Below are 20,275 nucleotides of genomic sequence, written 5' to 3'. Positions count from 1 at the left end.
AGTCATTTGCCTGTAGTTCTATTTACAGGGTTCTTACTGGAGAGCTCAAATTCTGGAGTCCAACACTATTGGTCTCCTAGTAAATTCATACTGGCGTTCCACCCTCACTCTCCGCCACCATTCTATGAGATTCAAGCGACAGAAGGAAAGATGGGCCTGAACCAAATTGTCAGATATGAACCTCTGCCCTCCCCAAACCCCAACCAAAAATAACCAACACACCACCGCCCCAGAAACTTTTTAGTGATGGTAAGAGATCAATAGACCAACCTTTGGACAGATCTCTATTTAAGGAAGATGACATGCGGTTAAGGCACTGCATTGGGAGCCAGGATACTCAGCTAAATTTCCTGGCTCTGCCAGACTTCCTGTGTTATCTTTGACAGGTAAAAATGTGCTTCTTTCTCCAATCCCCATCCTTTAAAATAAGAATACCGCCCCCTCCTCTCTCCCAAGACTGTGCGCCTTGTCTATTTGAATTGTAAACTCTTCAGAGCAGGGACTCTCTTACTACTACTTTTTACAGCAGGTAAAATGGGGGTGGGAGAGAAGGGGGAAGAGCTCAATCTCATTTGGGATATCTAGCAACTCCTGTAACAAAAACATTAGTAGTAATAACCCAGATTATCAACTCAATTTCATTACTGGACATTGTCTCTAATCAGTGATCTATTCTAAAATACTTGTAGGACCAGTTTTCCTCCGGCAGAAACCTATTAAGGTTTCTAAGGAAATATTATCTGGGGTGTGGAAGGAGGGAACAAGAGTCTCCATATTTGAAAGTCTCCCCTAAATTGAGGCAGGGGAGGAGAAGGGGGTCAAAATCTTGACCTGAATTTTGCAACTCAGGCCCATCTCTATTTATAGAGTGATATATTTAATCAAGAAGATTATAACTGGCACCGGGAACTCAAAGAAGCAGGCATGTGTTTCAACCAGGGTATAGACAACATGCTCTTATAGGGAGTGTACAATTACCTCCTCTGTTAAAGCCACATGCAAAGCCACTTTTATAAAAGTATCACATAACCACATTATTAATTTTGTCCACTTTTTGGGCCAAAGGAGGGGAAAAAGCAGTAGCATAAATTGATAATTAAATTAAATGATTAATCTGTATCATGAATCACAAAGAATTAATCCTGAGTTTCATGTGGAAGAGCAAGTTTCAAATCACACAAGAGTATTTCACTAAGAGTGCTCTGAATAGTAAGTTAACAGTAAGCATTTACATAGCTTCGCGACACAGCTGCTCAACCAGAGTACGCCTACTCAGTAATTCTACAGCTTTTTTTTTTTAAATATCTTTTCCCCCCTGCTTAATTTGTTCTAAGAAATAATTATTTCCAATTAGTCATCATGAGACTTGTTACCATAGTTTGTTTAAGTCAAAGATTTAAAAAAAAAATACAAAAAAACCCACACACAACCCAAGAATTGTACAGGAGTGAATTATTGGATATTTTGTACCAGTTTGAGTGTAATGAATTTGAACATTCTGGATGTCACTGAAAGTTTGAGACGGAGAGAGACACGCAGAGGCCCAAACTGTTGGCAGCAACACATAGCCTGAATATCAGGCTCCATACTACTACATTCCCTGGGGGAGGCATCCTTCCTCTCAGACACAGAGCAAGTAAGAAGCCACCCCATGTTCACTTGTGACAGTCCTAATGATGCATGCAATAAGCTCTGTAGTTCCAACATGCTCCCTAGAAAGGGAGGATAAGAACATCCGAACCTCTCACCCTGTCCCTCGAGGTCCATTCTTCACCCACTAGTGCACAGAGGGCTCTGTTCCTCATATTCCAGCTTTGTTTGTAGTTTTTATACCTGCCAACACTCTCTAACAACAAAAAAGCCAGCACATTGCAAATATGTATAACTTCTCATATAGTTGCATAAATTAGGAACCAAAACAATGAAAGGGTATGCATTTTCACTTTAAAGTTATGGTGTTGCAAATCCCAGTCTGGGTTGCAAAATGTTTAGAGATGTGCACTATATGTAAATTATATCATCACCATGAAAAAGAATAGGAAAAATGTTGTAAAATCGTTAGAATATGGAAGGAGAGTGCCTGCTAGATTTGCTCCCAGCTTTATTAGTCTTGACAGCAATAGTGGGACACAGAAATGGAGAAAGTCAAGCCGTTCTGTGCTGGTATTCTTAGAGGAGCTGTTAATGACATCATAAGGGTGTATGCTGGAAAGTCAGGTATTCAAAGGGGAAAAAGCCCCTCCCCTTTCTGCTCTCTTTTCTGTAAAAGTTTTGCTTTTCATCCTCTGGATAAAAAAAGCCTGAAAAATTCCAAGGTGGCCTTGACATTTTCTCACAATAAATATCAGTAGGAGCCAATGAGAGATCCTTCAACTGAGGGCCTTGCGTTGCAGGCAGTGCCACTGGAAAGCCCATGTGCTTACAAAGGGGTAAGTGATTTATTAGAGATGAACTGGAAGTGACACAGGAAAGTCAGCATGACTTCTGGGTCCAATGGAAGTGCCAGCACAGTGCATTTCATTCCTCTGGATGGGGTGTGAGAGGGACAGAGGGCCTCCTCTCTTCCCCTGAAGATATGGACTATGGAGCATGCCAGCTGGCTGACTCTTGAAGGTGTTGAGAGGAGAGAGGGTATCTAATTCCCCATGACCCTACCTCCTTCCCCAAGGATATTGCAACATCTACATTAAAATAATAATAAAAAAGGCATCATAGAGGCTAGTATAGGAGGAAGGAAGGCCTGCTCAGTTCCTGCCACAGCTTTCTGTTAACCACATAGAATTTTGGTTTCATGATTAAACCTAAAACCACATGGCTTGGACAGGGTTTATGGAGTTAACACAAACATTTTTCACAACCCTTAGATGAACATCCCTTTCAATGCTAGACCGATGCACTCAGGCCAAGAATCTCTCTATTGTTGGAATCGCACTTTAGGAAGCTGCATCAGTTCCGCAGTGGGAAGCAGTCAAACTGCTTTGAGTGCTGTAACGGCAAATGGTGATCCATCTCAGCTGGTGGGCACAGTACTGTTTACTCTGCACCCTAATGAGTCCCAGATCAATGACAGTGACATCCTGATTTCAATATTGGTGAGCCTGACCCTCCAGTTGATGCTTTGTTTCCACAGGTCTATGACAGTGGCCTTGCTTAAGATTAGCAACAATCAATACTTCATTAGTAAAACCTTCAGCATAGCCTCACTGGTTAGAAAGTCTAAAAGTTGTAAGAGCTGTGGCTGAACATTTTTAAAAAGTAGCTTCTAATTGCGGATGCCTCTGAATTCAATGGGAGCTGCAGGTGCTCAACACCGCTGAAGGACAGGTCCAAGATATTTCATCTTGCCCAGCACCCACCAGCAGCATCCAAAATTAGGGGCATTTTTTTTTGAAAATGTATCTGCATATTTTTAGAAAAAGCAGAAAACCCAAAGGAGTTAGAGATGGAAAGCATTTATTAGGTCATCTACTTAGTGTTCCAGCAATTGTTGCCTGTTGAATAGCAAAGCCTTTAATGAATTTACAGTAGGAATTTTTAAATTTTTCAATAGTGAATCTAGTGAAGCCACAACAGCTGCTTCTTGTTCTTTCCATTTCCTTGCAGAGAAAATTTTAAGATACAACTAATTATGGTGTAAGATTTCCAGCCTGGATATTTTATAGATTCATCCCTCATAATTAATTAATATATTAACAACATAATAATAATAAAACAAATCAACAACAACTATCTACATATTGTGGAGATGCTGAGACACTGTAACGGAGGTTCACGCTGTGCCCCTGCCCCCACCTTCAATGAGTCAGGGACACTTCAGCCTGGTGCAACACCGGTGCTCTTTATTCTCAAAAGGTTTCCCACCGCCAGTTCCCAACCATATACAGCAGGAGTCAGCAACCTGTGGCATGTGAGCTGATTTTTAGTGGCACTCTGCTGCTAGTCGGGGTCCCAGCCACCAGCCCTGCTCAGCCCGTTGCCTGCCTGGATGAATGGAACCCCGGGCCGGCAGTGGGCTGAGCGGGGCTGGCAGCCGGGACCCCAGCTGGCAGGAGCCGGTGGACGGAACCCTAGACTGGCAGCGGGCTGAGCTGGGGTTTCATCTGCCAGTCGTGCTGCTGGTCTGGGGTTTCGCCCGCCGGCCCCTGCCAGCCAGGGTCCCGGCCTCCGGCCCTGCTCTGCCCGCTGACAGTCTGGGGTTCTGTCCCCCAACCCCTGTAGATTTAAAATGTATTACTGGCATGCAAACCTTAAATTAGTGTCAATAAATGAAGACTTGGCACACGACTTCTCAAAGGTTGCTGACCCCTGATATATAGGCTTCACAGATACTTTGCCTACAACAGGCCTGGCCAACAACAGACTAGGCGGCTCCCAATTCTGCCTGAGCCTTTCCCTTTCCCCCTTGTCCCAGCTTCCTCCCAGCCTTTATAGCTCCTGGTTAATAAGACTTGCAGGTGCGTCCAGTTACCAGGCAGGTACCAGGCTATTCACCCAGCCCCAATCCATTCCCCTTGATTGGGGCTGGAGTGGCAGGAGCCGAGTAAGGGCTTCTCGGCCAGCACCCTGCCACAGACATTAACTCCCAGCAAGGTATATACACATGCTATCATGACTTACCCATAACTTACATTCATCTTTACTCTCAGTCCATACACAAAAAGGTGCATTCATATATTCCTTTTTGTTTGGTAAAGAAGCAGGGAGCTAAAAAAACCAACCAAACAAAAAATAATATAGCTGAAAAGGAGTTGAGGATTGTTGGAAAAGATTCTTAATTATCTTTACAACAATTAAGCACAAATATGATATTTTTTCTAGAATCATTTATTCACATTCTTATAAATGAGACTCACTGCCTTACAGAGAAATGTTGTATCAGCTTGGAACTTTAATCAGGCAAAGAGAATGGATCTCTCTCTAATTTAAAGGAAGAACATCTCTCTCTCTCTCTCCTTTTTCAATTACCAATGGATAAATATAAGAGCTGATCTGTTCAAAATGGGACAGAGGACTAGTCTGACATGCAAAGAGACGAATGCATTAGTTAATACCAGGCACAAAGTGATTGATTTTTAACATGATTTAAAACATAAAAGACATACAGTACATGACAGGAGAGAATGCATAAAATTTATCTCACTAATAATGAGCACTATCACAAAATGTTAAACACAAGCAGGGCTCTGAGGCATATGCTCTAGAGAGATACATAAATTTGGATAGAGAACAATTCTATGTTATAAATAGAAAAAAATCCTGCTCCAGAAGTTTACATGATTTATTATGTTGTACAAAGTGGGACAAGGATATTGAGAGCACAGGGTGGACTTAAATCTTGTACTGAGAGGATGCACACTCACAGAGCTCCTGGTCCATTTGCCATCATTTGCTATTTAATGTAGCCCCAAATGTCTAACAGATTGCAGTAGATCAGAAAGCAACACAAACAAACTAAGACATCAGTGGAAATGCTGAAACCAAATCAGGAGCTGGAACAGCCTGACTTGCTTTGAAAAAGCACATTCCAGCTCTAAGGCCAAGAACTAACATATCAAGGCCTAGGACCACAGAGATCTGAACTCCAGGCCTGACCTCTGAAATGTAAGAATCATGATCATCACCACCACTATTAATACACTAGCATCTAGAAGCCAGAATAGGGATCGAGGCCCTATTGTGCAAGGTGCTTTTCAGATACAAAATAAGACATGATCCCTGTACCAAAGAGCTTATAATTTCAATAGACACAACAAAACAAAGAAGTGAGTTACCTAAAGTCAGCAACAGAGCTGGGAACAGAACATAAGTCTTCTGAATCCAAGTTCAGGACCCCCACCCTTGGGTCCATTAGTGCACTCCATTTAAGTACTGTGACATTAAAGATTCTGCCACGCTTACTTACGCTAAGTAATACGACTGAAATAAAAATCACTACTCAGTGACAGTAATGGTGGAATAATCTGGAGCTAAATTAGGAAAGTTCTAGCAACATTATTCACAATTGACTGTTCAGCTATTATCAAAATAGAGGAAAAAACCATCAACAAAAAGGGAAAACAAAGTTCCGAAGCTAATAGATTTTACTTATGATACAATTCTATAAAAAGGTGCTGCTACACAAAGTTGAACCACTAGAGAACCAGCCATGGTTGTACATTAACCCTGATTGGGTCTGCTGGGGGATGCCAGATTTAGAAAGATGAAACAATTTAATGGGTTTCTACTGTAATTCCCTGATTTTCTAGGAATTAACATACAAGTAACAAGTAGAAGTGAGTGCATTCTTTGAGTTGAAGACTTCCTCACCATCCAAAGAAAAGAAATATTTCACAACACAGTAATCTTTAAATGCCTGTAATGTATGTGATAAGGAGTGCTGCTAAAGGCATTATCTGACAAGAAGGCTCCCATTTGAACACACTGAAAGAGTGAGGCCAGTTCTGGCTCAACCAATGAAGCAAAGCAGATAAGCTCTCGTCCTCACCTCATAAAGAGCCAGATTCTGATACATCAGTATAAAGATTTCCATTGCTTTAATGTCTCCCAAGGGGGAAAAAAAAAAAAGCTAACAAGAGGTGCTATTAAGCCAGCCACTTGGATAAAAAGCAGGAAGCAATCTATCCCCATACATATGCTATATCAATGTCTACTTGCTTATCTTCACTACCGGATCTTCCTCTAAGAATCTTATCCATGTATCACCAGCTATAATGCTGTGAAATGAAGTTAGTGGCTAAATTTCACAAGTTAACCCTAAGTCACTGTCTTGTGTAAGTGATGGTGATTGCTGGAGCTCCCTGATTGTGTGCGCATCAGAACAAGTTGCAATACTTCTTTGAGGAATGTAGCACAAGGGAGGTGGTGATTTGGTTCAACCTATTCCCTGACCTTTCCCCTTTCTGGAGAGTTGCTCCAGTGCAATCCCTGTGCTCCTTTGAGCCGTAGAGCTGCATTTCTGGCATGGACCACCTAAAAGCCATCAAGGGGATGAAGCTGTTTACCTCATCATCCACCTCTGGTAGCTGCCTTAAGACTAGATTGTGAGTGGCTAGCCCTAGGAGCATAGCTCAATTCCTGGAAATGGCTGGGCTTGTTGAGGAATGATGGAATGGAAACTGCAATTTCCTTACTACAGCAAAATAGCAATATATAGGACACTTCTTCCTAACTGCCTCTTGGCTTTAGATAACACACTTTATGCAGAAACTGAAAAGAGCTATTTTATTTTTTTAAATATTGTCATAAGTTTGCATCATGCATTTTGCCAGTCAAGCATCACCATATAATTTTTCAAAAATTATTGAAAATGGAATATAAATATATTTAGAATCAAAGCATAATATGCTTTGGGAACAGAGTATCTGCTTAAACTTGCTTATTTGAAGTATCCTTCTACAAACTGATGCAGGAGATGAGTCATTGCTGGCATATTTTTAACTAAAATGCTTCTCTGGCAATATGTTGTATTGTTCCACTTTCACTATAGCACCGTTCTAGGGAGCCAAGATTTTTTAGTGTTGTATGGAATATTTTTATTAGAATTATGATTATAAATTGAGCTTGGTGGATACAGGAAAACTTAAGCTATGTCAGCTAAATCAGAAGCAATATTATAACAGCAATCTTTATACAGAGGTAAAATTAAAGCAGCGGTGCCATTTTGAAGCTGTTTAACTCAAATAGGGTGACCAGAGGTCAAGTGTGAAAAATCGGGATGGGGGTGGGGGGTAATAGGAGCCTATATAAGAAAAAGACCCCAAAATCGGGACTGTCCTTATAAAATTGGGACATTTGGTCACCCTAAGCTCAAAGAGTAGTTGATCATAGAATATCAGGGTTGGAAGGGACCTCAGGAGGTCACCTAGTCCAGCCCCCTGCTCAAAGCAGGACCAATCCCCAACTATTTTTTTCTCTAGATCCCTAAATGGCCCCCTCAAGGATTGAACTCACAGTGCTGGGTTGAGCAGACAAATGCTCAAACCACTGAGCAATCCCTCCCCCGTATCCCCAGCCCACCATCGCAAACCTTCTTTATTGAAGATAATGTCATAGTCCCAGGCCCCAGTTCAGTGAAGTGCACTGTGACTCATTAGTTGAGAGTGAAGCAGAATGAAGTTAAGTTGAATTAGAGGAATTTTATTGAATCCTGTGCACGTGCGTGAGTTGTCCCTAGGCTAACTCCTCCTAGTTCCCAGGTGTCCATCCAGACCCTCTGACTCAAGTTCCACTGATCACAATACAGTAAGCACATACTTTAAGCATATTCTGAAAGCCCCTTGAATGCAAGGAGCTTTAAGCATCTATTTTGAAGTATGTGCTTATGTATTTTGCTGAATCAGGGCCCCAATGAACAACATATTTGAAGTCAAATATAGAAACAGACTATAAATTCTGTAGAACACTAAAACAAAAGATTTGTGTTTTTTCTGCCACTGTATCTTGTAATTGTTACTATTCACCAGGACTAGGCGTTTACACTTGCTGGCAGCACTGGCCAATTCAGGGAGCCATGGCAGCTCAGTGAAGCAGTTGGAAGATGGTTGCTCAACTCATTTTTTCCCCCTCCCACCACTCTGAAGAGGATTCACCTTCTTTCACAGATTGAAATTGAGCTGCTAATACTATGATTAGGATTTCTGAATGGGCTTGTAACAGTTTCTTGAGTGCAGTCAGATCTACTCCCCATCCATTTTGAACAAGTCTGTGCAGTCTTTGATGCATGAACGCTCTTGTAAATAAATTATAAACTAAATAAATGATAAAACTGCCTATCACATAAAGCCAGTGTCTATTTCTTCTCTTTCCTTTCTGTGACCTACTTTTTTCCTCCATTTCATAAGCACATTCCACGGTAATTCCTCTCTCCCCCACACACAATTTGCATGGTAATTTTTTTATCCCACAAACAGACTCTACATTTTAAAAAGTTTTAAAAGTCCCTTTTCCTCTAACAAAATGTATATCTAGTATCTATAATTTTGCATGATGCCATTGGACTCAAGAAAGTTCATTGCTACTCCACCACAGTAATATTCAGCACACTAATCACAAATTAGAGTGGCAATGCTTTTTCTGAGAAGGCACAAGTGTTAAAAGTTTGGCATACATTTAACTAGCTTGTTAAACTGGGGCCACAGCTCCCCGTGTGTAATTAATTATTAGTATTCCAATTCTGCACAAAAGTTATTAAATAAGGGCCTGTTTCACTGGTATGCTAGAGCTATACAAAGTGCCAGACTATACAAATGAAACTGACAGGTAAAGGTCAGTAAATCCCCCTCTATTTATACTAATGTAACTCCAATGAAATTATTCCTGATTTACACAACTGTAAGAGAAGGTAATGAAACACAAACCTTACATTCTCCACACTTACAACAGTATAGATCAGCAATAACAACTGGATTTATAATGTTGTAAAATATTATGTCTGGCAGGTTATAGCAGTACAATCTAGCTCTTTCTATGGGAAATAAAAATTTTCCATTTATGCCATATATGACATGTATCACTGCATCCATGTCGCCTTAGCATGCCTTGTAGTAAACGGGGATCAAAGCATTACAATTTACAGATTGGTCTTAAAGTGCATTTATGAGGTCAGATTTATCCCATAGGTGCAAGATGGTACAAGTTTTCCTCTTTAGACCTCTGTACCAATACAGATTATGTATATTTGTATGTTTTCCCAAATCATAAGGGGTAAGGTGAGGTGGGGGATTCCTTGCAGATCTGAAATCACAAGAGGGGATTAATGCAAAATCCCAAGGCACCCTTTTAAACTAGACCTCCCACGGAATATGGGGAGGAACTGGTTTCACTTGTTCATTTGGGGCTGGGAGACAAAGCAAAACTTCTGGTATAAAAGACTGAGTTTAAATAGACTTAGGATATTCCTTGTAATTCAGCAAATGGACAGGACCCTTTGGTTCCAGTGGGACCCCAACCACTTACTTTGGCCTACCCACCTCCCCATAAGAAAGATGAGCAATTCTGGTACGTTCACTGTGCATTTAGATTTTTTTATTTTATTTTATGTTTTCTCCATAGGCTTTTGTCTTTGAATAAATGTTCTTTCTTTGGAAGACCTGTGTGGTCACTGGTAAAAACACCATCATTGTCCCTGGAGAGAAACTAAAGAGTAAGGGACTGGACCTTTGTCAAACCTTCTTGGGATTGCCACAGTACAGAGCAGGGAACTGCAGCCTAAAAACCCCTGTCTGAAGAAAGAAGGGATGCTGGTTCCTGCCCATAGGGAGATAAAGACTAGAGGCCTCCGATCTGATTGCAGGTGGGTGAGCGGCGTCAAAGGGGCAGTAACCCTGAAACTGTGACATTGGCAGTATATTGTTAAGCTCAACATTTCTTCCCAGAAAAGATAAGGATGCCTTTCAAACAAACAAAACCCCCCTACTCAATTGTTCTTCATTCCTGGATGAGCATTACGGAGCCTATACAGACCTATGAGAATAAATCTATTCAGGCTCATGCCTCATCAATAGACTTTATTGTGCTTAATTAACACTGGAGCCAAAAAGAACTTTGCTGGACATTCAGATCACAGGGCTGAAATTAGAATTTTTTTTTAAAATGGTAAACCGAGCAAAATTGGATCTGAAAGACATTGAAAGCCAGTAAGCATAGAACCCCATGATGACATATTGGTCACAGAGAATAACTGCACTTTACATGAATTTTAATAGGCACACAATTGCTGCTTTTACACACACAGTACAGAAGCTGCTCTGACGCGTTAGCCCTATGTGCATTTCTGCACCGTGTGATATAGATCAGGTATAGGGTTTCCGCCGGAAATTTGTCGTGGTTCTAGGAAGAACAGGATTCCTTTGTAGACATTTTGTGCTGCCAAAAGCAATTTTTTTAACTGCTGCTTTTTGCATGGTGTTTATTTGACCCCTTTTCTAACAGCTCCTTCTCCACAGTGTCTATGAGATAATGAAAGCAGTCCAGTCAGGGAGTTCACACAATCCCCATTGTGTGCCCGTGTGACATGCCTCAGAAACCAAACAGAGGTGACATGGGTTAATTTTAATCCAGTGTAACACTGCAGCACTGAGAGCCATTCTTGTTAATAGTTCCTCGCAGTAGGAAGTGACAGTACTGCACAATATAATGATGAGTTATTGTGACACGATGAAAACCAACTGGTGTTACCACTCTGTTTCACAGTCACAGTCTTTGAAACAGCAGACAAACAGGTGAAGGTTTTGCTGTAGCACGTGTAATGCAAGACAGTGGATCCTTTTCTCTAAGGCCTTTTCCCTGCCCTCTTGCCCCAGACAATAACTTTATTATAATTTGAGGTTCCCAGCAACTGCAGTTGCTATATTCACATTGCAATGCACTGAAACATGCAGCAAAGAATAATGACATTCCCAACAAGAGCTAGATCTTATTATGCTTAATTCTGTCCTGGTCTTGTGCCTACCCATCCCTCAGAAACCCTACATACAGCAGAGGGTGCTCCTGGCAGGGATCAAAAAGTTGAAGAGGGGCCGCTTTGCAATCCTCTAAAACAGGAGCTGTGGAGATTTATTTCAGGATGGGGTCTAGAGGTCAGGGGTACACTTAATTCCAGTGTGACCCATCCGGGCACAGATTTTTCCTGACAGAAGCAAAAGTAATGGGCTCAGGGAGAGGGTGCCGTACACTCAGGGAGGCTATTGTTATTGAGAAAGTGTGCATTACCACTGCTCTGGAAGCCTAAACCTGAACCTATTTGCTGTTTTTCCAAAACAGAAATACTCATCATGTAGCTCTTTTTTTTTTTTTTTGGAGATTCACTACTATCAAGCTGCTGTAAGGGTGGAATTTTCATAAGCGTTCAAGCACGGGCCTAGCTCTGCTCCCATTGAAGTCAATGGTACAGCTCCTTTTTGCTTCAATGAGAGCTGTCAGGCCAGCACTAAGCAGTCCTGAAAATTCCACCCTCTGACAAAATCATGTTTGCACCTTCCCCAGTAGTTTCCATTAGCCATCATAGCTTTATGATAAGGGGGTTTAACAGTATTTTTATAAAATCACTGAAGGATAGAAGTAATTCTAAAATGGCATTTAAGAAATAATTAGTTCACATACTAAAAATCATCATAAAAATGGTCAGCCTTATTTTCAGACACATCATAAAATATATGTAATTACATATTACACTCAGATAAATGTAAACATTAAAGATGCACTTGATTTAAAATACCTACTTGTCTTCCATTGCCTTACATCCCAGACTAAGCTCCTCATTCACCTTCCAAATTACAAAGCTTACTCAGGCCCTAACGAGAAGCAGTTATGCTGGCACTAGCATTTTACACAACTTGTTTTTAGATGAAAGAGCGATATCTGCCAATATGTTTTCACAGCTCTTTGATCTGCTAGTGAAAGACACTGGAAAGATAACACATTTCAGGTGATTCACAACTTCTTTTAAGCAATTGAAAAATGTGCTTTCCATTGGACAAGAGACATTCCACACCACAGGACCAATGTTCTAGGAGGGAACACGACAACCCTCTGGATAGGTTGTTATCGAACCATATTTAAGGTGAGCAGAAAAGCACTTACTTGCCAAGTTTACGTTAAGATCCCTTAAGACCTGTGACTATCTGGCTCTAAGAGCAGCAAGAAGCTTGTTAATGTTGGCTTACCTGGATTAATGAATGACAACCGACTGGAAAAAACAAGGTTTAAGGGCCATAAACACAAGAGATCTAGTACCCAATTTGGCTCTCATGCCTCATCATATTGTCTTTTGTTCTCTGTGGTACTTCTGCACTTCAGAATATATTTTTCCATAATCATATAATCTGCTGTCTACATAGTCAACACTTTGACATGGGAAATTCTATATATTTGTGTGTGAGAGAATGAATCTGCAATCAAAGCTAGTGGAACAATAAAAGAACAAATAAAACTAAAATGACTTTATTCATATACTGTATAGTATTTGTCAACCAGAAGTTGAAAATATTTACAGGGAGGGAAACTGAAGCATGAGGTTCCCATTTGCCCCAGCATCACACAGTGAGCCATTGTAGAGTTGGGAATTAACTCTGCTAGTTAACTTTGCTAGAGCCTTCTGCTCTAGCAAAGAGCTTTTCTCAGTGACTTGGTCTCTCTCTCACCTATACCCCTATATTTTGTCCACTCCTTTTCCCACAAGTCCTGCATTTTTATACCCTGCATATATACATTCTCTTTTGTGTATTCCTCTCTCTTCTGCAACCAGCTCTTTTCAACTTTAATGGAAAAACCTTGGAAATTTCATACCCCACCCAAATGAATTACTAGTATTGATCTGCATTGGAAAGTTCCTACATCACCTTACTTCAGTGGCCATTGTGTTCCCACAATAATAACCAGCTATGTTTTCCCAGGAAACAGTGTTCTATAAGGTGACAGATAGAAGCTCTAAACACACTTATCTGCAGAATAGGATATTTCAGATCACTCTCCTATGATATGTTTACAGAATACATTTCATACTGACAAAACTTTCAAGCTCCATTTCAAGTTGAACAGCATTGCAATATAAGAGTTTATTGTCTAATGTTCTGTTAGTTCCAGTTTCTATTTTCAAAACTAAAAATGGAGGGGTTTATATAAAACTTTTTAAAAGATTTAAACTTGACAAAGCATTGTAGAGAAACAGGTAACATATTGTCTTATTGTAGCAAGAGGAAGCTACTGAAAACATTCCCTACAGTGTTTCTTTGACCTTACCGTCTGTTAAAAAAAAATATGGTTGAACAGAATTATAGTAAATCTTATATTAACAGAGAGAGGTTTTCCCCAGATTTCAGAAACCTAGTTCTTCTTGTTAAGATATTAATGCATGAAAATAAATGGAAGAGGCAAGTCATCCTAAAGAGATTACCAGTTTGTAATGACAGCTTTACTGCATGATCTGGTTTTGAAGGGCAGCTTAGCTGAGGACCAAAAGCAGTGATGCTTTTCAATTTATTTGCACTGCAGCTGCCATGAAGGCTTCCTTATGTTTTTTATACTAATGTAAGATATTTGCCCAGGGAAAGATTCTATCTTGCCCTTCCATAATGAAAAGGCACCTGGAGACAGGTTGCACAGACTTAAAGAAACTACACTAACAATGTTCCAAATTACATAGGGCAAAACCATTGTTCCCTTTTCAGACCTAAAGATACTATGGGGGGGGGGGGGAGTAATGCCTGGAATAGCTTTGCACATTGTGACCACCACTAAGCAGGTAATGAGATCTCATTTTTAAGTTTTGACTTTTTCCTAAAGGTGTATTTGCTGGTTCAAAGCATCACAGCACAGCAGTTTGCAGTGCATGCTGTTAGAGTGGCATATTGACTTCAAATCATCTCTAACCTCTTGGCCAACTTGATCTTCTGAATCTTAGAGATGCAAAGATACAAATTGGGGCTGAGGAAATAATTCATAACAATTTGTCAAATTTCATCCCTCTCACTCTCCATTAGCTGTCACTGCACTGATTGCAATTTTCTCACATGTATTTGTTATTCATAATAATTCTTGGTTTGCACTTCTTCATGAGCACCTCATTGCAAGCTATCAGTATAATTAGGACCCAATCCTGCAAACAGTTACATACATGCTTGACTTAAATGGAACTACTCATATTATTAAATTTAAAGTCAACAGGACTACAGATATAATTGAAGTTAAGCACATATGTAAGCATGTGTGAGATGAGAGCTTTCACCTGAACACCTGGTATGTTTATGTTGCCTATCTGGATGAGTATCTTTCAGAAACAGGATTTTGGTGCAAATACATAATTGTGTATCTAAGATTCACTGTGAATATTCCCTTAAATCTTCCTATTCAGGAAACATTTCTACATTTATTTTTAATAATATTCACCCAGCTATACCTCCAGCCTACAGTTAGTTAAAACTGATACATATACTAAATTTAAAAAAAAAATTCTCGTTACATTTGGGCCAAATTCTGTAAATAAGGTATGTGTTTCAGTATATTTTTTTCTTTCGTTGGTCATTTTATTGACATTTCTGATAGCAAAGCACCTCAAGAGTGTAAATTGAACCAATTTTTTCCACAAAGATAACAGAATATATGTGGTTTCACTTCCAAGTCCAGCTCCAGCTTTTTTGCCGCCCCAAGCGGTGAAGGAAAAAAAAAATCTCGATTGAGCTGCTGCCGAAGAGGAACAGAGGGAGTGAAGGACCCACCGCTGAATTGCTGCCAAAGACGATCTGGACATGCTGCCCCAATAACGGATGGAATGCCACCCCAGGCACCTGCTTCCTTTGCTGGTGCCTGGAGCTGGCCCTGTTCACTTCCATATCAACCTTTTTCCAAAGTTCTATTGTCAACTTTGATCGCTTCAAAATGGTAACTAAACAATCACAACTATTACATACCAGTGTAACATACAACTGTTCAGGATGTATGGGTTTCGATTTTTATTGTGGAAAAGAAGAGATGACTTTATGAAGTCTTTTCATGCTGAGCTCTACTGAGATGTTCAAGGATGGCCTGTTTACTCCATACTTAATCTACCAAATAGGAAAAAAAAATGTTTAATTTAAATCCCAAATTATTAAGGTTGCATATTATAACCCTGATCCTGCAAAAGCAAATCATGCAGGGGAACCCCTGAACCACACACAGGCTCACTGAAGTCTATAAGTTTTATGAGAAAGCTTGCAGTGTTGCTGTTCATGAAGTATTTGTAATGTGCATAGAGAACACCAGCTTTTAGCTGCTTTCACAGACACCCGATATATACAGAAAAAAGTTGTAAATGGTGTTAATTTTAACACCATAAGTCATTCTCTCATCTTCCTTCCCCCTTACTCCCAACCCTGGAGGCTGTGTGTGTAACCTAACCTCTGCCAACTCAAAAGATCTTAGGGACAAGTTCTGAACTCAAGTTTCCTGCTTCGTGCATTCTGTTGCTAGTAGTCTACCAGGCTGGCTACATAGTGTCTGTATTAAGGGGTTCCCCAACAACGTGTACTACACACACAGCATTGTTGTTAGGGGGATTTTTTTGGCTTCTAAGTTAAACACTGAATCTAGGCTCCATATGCCAAATATAACCCTGTGCCAGCTGGTTGTAAAGCTGTTCCTCTCTCTGGGAGGGAGTCTGTTTAAAATATTCATGACTTGAAAAGAGGTCTTGAAAATTGGTACTTTTATAAATGGAAAGAAAAAAAATATTTTATGTTTCAGAGAAAGAAAACTAACAAAGAATATTTTCCACAGGATTAATGCGTGTTTTGTTATTTCATAATTATATATGCTGCTTATTGTAGAAATAGTGTATTCCTCCTAGTATCCATAACTAGCCTCTATGAAGGCTTCGATTATTTTATAACAACTTTAAAAAAAAAAAAGTAGTTCACATCAGAGTTAGTGGTGAATGAACTTCAAAAGGTTTTAAACCTGAGTAAGGTTCAGGTATCACTCAGAAGCGCAGATACCAGAAAGTTGTCCCAGTCTTAACAAGCCCTTATCCCACAACGAGATGTGTGTGGTCAGATTCCTGTGTCTCCATGGAGCACCACTGAAATTAAGGGATTCACGCCCATGCATTTCAATGAAATATCAAGACATTCATCGGGGGGAACAAGTTAGAAACCTGAAGAAATCAAAGACTTACAAGATTACCAGCACACTCTGGTTTGATCCAGGCCAGAAATACTGTAAGAGTTACCTATCTCACATTATTTGGGCATTGTGCTTCAAGTCCTGGCCAAAATTAGGGAGTGTGGAGTTGTCCAGATCTGACCCTCATGACTTTGCTTGTATAATAATTTCTGAGTATCACAAAATTTGAGTATGTTGAAAATATTTTTATTTCAGGAAAACTAATGAACAACAATTCTCTTCCATGTTTGAGCATAAATAAAATATTTTTATAATAAAACTTTTTGGGTGTAAAATAATTGTTTCTCTTCTTTGTGACTCCTTTTATCCTTTAAAGATATGGATAAAAATAAAATGTTTCAAGGAAATAAGGAGTCATGAAGAAGGAAAAATTATTTTGCACCAAAAAGGTTTTATTGATGCAAAAAACTGTAAATTTCCACCTGTTTCTTACACATAAATTGTCAAATTGTGAAGTGTCTCCTTAGATCATGTTTTGAATACTCAAACATAACTTTGTTCATTTGAATCCTAACAAAGGAAAAGAAACAGGAAAAAAAGCTTCACACAGAGCTGCATTCAATGAATGAAACTTCTATCTAACCCACAATACAAGCAGTTCACTCCAACTGTCAGTGAATCTCAATAGTCTTGGCACCTTGATTTTAAAATACTTTAATGTCCGTAAGATAAATGTCTGATCTATTCTTTCTAATTTATCACAATCAATAATCTAAGTATTTATCCACAGATGCTAAATTATTCCTATAAATCACACTGGACCCTTAAGATTTAATCAGATTCAAAGCACCAAAATGAACTCTAAGAGTTCCCAGCTCAGCTGGCTCCCACAAACTAGTAATGTTAATAACTATTGATATAGTGTAGCTCCTTGATTCAGAAGTCCTGAGCATATGGTAAGTATTACAAATTGTATATAGGGATCACAGTACCTACCACTAAATTTAAGCCCCCTTTGGTTTGGAAAGCGGCTGCCTTTAAAACGTAATGGCACTACTACACAAGAGTTCCAGCTAGAATGCAAAGGACAGCATATCCAACTGAAACCACCAAGGGAATTTGAGGCAATCAGAAGGTAATTTGACCTGGACACAGAGACTACATGTCTCCTGGAAGTTTGCAAAGCACTATTGTTACGTTTTAATGGAAATTACCTCTGGTATCATTTTCTCATTCCCTCTCATGTGTTACTACTATCCTCTTCTTCATCCTTGTCTTTTATTTATACTGCAGTAGCACCTAGAGGCAAGGGCTCTCATTTTACCAGGCACTACGCAAACACACAAGATGACCGTCACAGTCCACAAGAGCTTTAAGTCTAAGTAAAACATGAGTCACTGTGATAAGCAGTAAATAACATCTTGAAAAATGGTTCATATAGTCCTCAGCACTAGCGGTTTGGCTAGGAATTATAGGGTAGCTTGTTTGTGAACCTATAAGTAAAATCTGGTGGCCTGAGAGTTTGTTTGAAACAAACCAACCAACAAGATTCTCTTCTAGTTAGATACTTCACATGGATATCTTACCAAAATAACAAAAAGAATAAAACCCAAAGACTTTTCTGCCTGCCCAACTCTAACACCCTGTGGAAGCTGCAATTCAACTACTGTAAGTATCTCATTGGGACTCAGAACCCCTAGTCTGTTACACTCCCAGTTCTCTTTTTTTCCTCCTCAGAGGTCCTTCCAACAGCAACAAGTACTTTTGCTTTTGATAAAACCTAACTACACAAACCAAAAGAGAACCCCCATGCTCAGCCTTTCTATAGGCTGCCCTTTAACACAACATGCTAAACCCATGGGGCTTCAAAGCTCTTAAAAATAAATACAACCACTTTCAAATAGCTATAACTTCACCATAGAAAACCAAACATCTAACAGTCTTCTCCAATAAGGAACACAATCTCTAGGGAGCCACACACAGTTTTGCATCAAAAAAAGGCACGATTAGAAGAGAGAGAGAAAATTATCTGGCTTGCAAACAAGAGGGCTCTTGGTCATAGGGCAATTCCTTTTAAATAAGTTACAATTGATTCTGCCTCACCAAACAGACTGAAAAGATTAAAAAAAACCACTAGAAATGATATAAGAAAGGAGTTTACTTTACCATGATCTGGTAGCTGTGCCAAATACTTTCAATTTCCAAGATGCTGCAGAAACCAGGACTAACTCTGTAGTAGACTGCTGCAATACTTGGCTTTAGCTCTCTTTCTGTCTCTTCTACTTCAAATTTCTAAAAATTTGGCTTGAAGAAGTTTCCAAAGAACAGAATGGGGAGACTCACCAAAAGGCTAGAAAAGAGAAAGGAAAAAAGAAAGAAAGGAGAGAGAGAAGCAGGAAAGAGGCAGGATTTTGATAAAAGCATAGTTAGGACTAGATCCTGCAATTGGATTCACCTGCACCCTCATGAAGTTCCACTGAAGTCAGCAGTACACCCATATGTAATCAGTTGTGGGATCAGAGCCTTGATATTCATGGAGGAAGAACTGCAAAGGTTCAAGTTAATTGTAAATCTTTTGACACTGCCTTAGTACAATATGACTTGTTAAATTACAAATTAGGGTCCTTCTATACGTATATAGATTAAAATACAAAAACAAACAAAAAAAACATACGATCAGGAGAAATTACCTAAAATTTGAGACCTTTTACATTTGTGTAATCTCAAGATTGGTCTCATTTGCCCAAAAATGTTTTGTAACACTGGGGATCAGGAGAGCTAAATATGTGACCATTTCTAATCACAAGCTTGCTCTAAAGTTTGAAAAATTCATTTTCACGTTTTTTTTTTAAATTCAAAAATATTTAATTTTTTTTACCAAATTTTATAGGGCAGAACATTTTGAAGATGTGAGAAAGAAATATTTTGGTGCAAAATGTTGTAGACTCATTTTCACCAATTTTGCACAATAATAATACTTATATAGAGAAATTAGGTTGTAGGCAGGGTCTCTGGAATTCTGCAACACAACAGCAAAAAAGAGTACAACAGAGGATCATGCAAGTAGAAGAGGCTTCAGTGCTGAAGAAAACCCACAGATTTCATACATAACTTTTGCCACACAAATTTGCCCCTAAAATAGTCACAGAAGTAGCATAGGATTCTAGGGGCACTGATTATAACAACGCTGTTGTAGAAAAGCCATCCCTGCCCTGTGATCAAGCAAAGCAAAATCAAAGTACAACTAATTTTATCCTTGGTTTACCTCATTTTGCAAGGCAAAGAAAGCTGCATAGCCAAAACATCCATTTTAATCATTGTCTCCATTTTAACCTCCTTTTAATTGTGTATATATACACATGACCCTTTTTAACTTAGACCTCAAGAGGTCTAAGTTATTTCTTCTAGGTTATTATTCTTACCTCCTTGAGTACATGATTTCAGCAAATTGTAAATCTCCACTCCACATCTGCCTGATAAGATGGTTTTGATTTTCCCAATGAGAATTATTCATACAGAGATCAAATTGTATCAGAAACTAGGGCTTGCAATGTATTTGTGAGCCAATAACTTTATTGAGACACACTCACATTTGTATGCCGAAAGTTGCTTCTAAAAAAAAAAACCTGTTTGCCTTGAAATAACTCTGGTTTATTGGTATATTAAAAATGTTGTAGTG

The 20,275-nt window shown here is 39.3% G+C and overlaps 1 long non-coding RNA gene across 1 annotated transcript in view; it reads right to left on the bottom strand.

The window, feature by feature from the left end:
- The window catches only part of LOC123373171, a 96,523-nt gene extending 77,566 nt beyond the window's left edge, over positions 1-18,957 (bottom strand). Inside the window, exon 1 of the long non-coding RNA XR_006580596.1 lies at positions 18,763-18,957. This is a non-coding gene — a long non-coding RNA (uncharacterized LOC123373171). The remainder of the gene's footprint in view (positions 1-18,762) is intronic.
- Between the last annotated feature and the right edge of the window lie 1,318 nt (positions 18,958-20,275).

The sequence above is a fragment of the Mauremys mutica genome, chromosome 6 (genome assembly GCF_020497125.1).
Source record: "Mauremys mutica isolate MM-2020 ecotype Southern chromosome 6, ASM2049712v1, whole genome shotgun sequence".
In the NCBI taxonomy this organism is placed as follows: Eukaryota; Metazoa; Chordata; order Testudines; family Geoemydidae; genus Mauremys; species Mauremys mutica.
This window is presented reverse-complemented; position numbering and strand designations above follow the sequence as displayed.